Consider the following 1,699-nt stretch of genomic DNA (forward strand, 5'->3'; position numbering starts at 1 on the left):
CAGGTCCTGCGTGTTACAAGTAATTCTGAATCCCTTCTCCCTTGATTGGGTTGATGCTCTGGGCTGCCAAGATCCTGCAAGCACACTGCCTTTCAGTCAACCAAAACCAAAGAATGAGGGCAAGGAACTCTCCTGTTTTCTGATGTGTTGAAAAATGAGAAAAAAATGTTAAGCAGAAGGGCTGAAGATCCCTATCTTACGTCCCTTCCTGCTGAAGACCACATAAGAAGATCCAAGGCCAGGTACTGTAACCACAGGGATTCCATGCTCCACTCCACTATCCTGTGCCTGAGGCCAACATTGATCTTTATTCTTCCCCTGAGCTCATGGATGGGACTTCTCAAGGGAAAGCCATGCTGTATCCTACACCTGTGACCTCTGCCAACGGTAACCATGAAGAATGTGCTATGAAAGGGTATCTTTGAAGTTCTGTGATTCTTTTTTTGAGAGGGAGTCTTGCTCTGTCACTCAGGCTGGATGGCGTGCAGTGGCATGATCTCTGCTCACTACAACCTCTGCCTCCTGAGTTCAAGCAATTCTGCCTCAGCCTCACAAGAAGCTGGGATTACAGGTGCCCACCACCAGACCTGGCTAATTTTTGTATTTTTAGTAGAGACGGGTTTTACCAGGTTGGCCAGCTGGTCTCCAACTTCTGACCTCAGGTGATCCATCAGCCTCAGCCTCTCATAGTGCTGAGATTACAGGCATGACCCACTGCAGCCTGTGACTCTTACAACTTAAAATTTGAGGTCCCATTTCTTGGAAAAATAAATTGTTCCAGCTGGTAACTGCTGTGTGAGGAAACATTGCAGGAAGCAACTACCCCACTGATGGGCTATTTGCAGGGTCCAAGGGCAGGAGGAGGTAAGCGGCAGAGGAACAGCCAGGCCCGAAGCCCAGTCCAGTTCCCAGGCAATAGTGAGGATAGGAGTGGTGATTCACAGAGAGCTTACCTGGGCACTAGGCATTATGCTAAGGTCATTATGTAAGTTCTCTCATTTAATCCTCATAACCATAAGAGGTAAGTAAAGTCCTTATATATACCTTTTAATATACAGGTGGCCCAGTTCTGTGGGTTTTGCATCTGCAGATTCAACCAACTGCAGATTGAAATTATTTGTGGGGAAAGAAAATAAAAACAATACAATTAAAAATAATGTAAATTTTAAAATACAATATAACAACTACATAGCATTTATGTTCTATTAGATATAAGTAATCTAGAGATGATTTGAAGGACGGAGGTCCGGGCGAAGTGGCTCAACAACTGTAATCCCAGCACTTTGGGAGGCTGAGGCAAGCGGACAACCTGAGGTTAAGAGTTCAAGACCAGCCTTACCAACATGGTGAAACCTCATCTCTACTAAAGATACAAAAATTAGGCGTGGTGGTGCTTGCCTGTAATCCCAGCTACTTAAGAGGCTGTGGCAGGAGAATCATTCGAATCTGGGAGGCGACCAAGTAGCCAAGATTACAGGTGACTGCCATCATGCCCAGCTGATTTTTATATTTTTAGTAGAAATGGGGTTTCACCATGTTGGCCAGGCTGGTCTCAAACTCCTGGCTTCAAGTGATCTGCCCACCTCAGCCTCTGAAAGTGCTAGGATTCCAGGCATGAGCCACCACGCCTGGCCAAAGGAAGGCATTTAAAAACAGCACAGGCCAGGCATGGTGGCTCATGCCTGGAATCCCAGCACTT

This window comes from Cebus imitator, unplaced genomic scaffold (genome assembly GCF_001604975.1).
Source record: "Cebus imitator isolate Cc_AM_T3 unplaced genomic scaffold, Cebus_imitator-1.0 Scaffold58, whole genome shotgun sequence".
Classification (NCBI taxonomy): Eukaryota; Metazoa; Chordata; class Mammalia; order Primates; family Cebidae; genus Cebus; species Cebus imitator.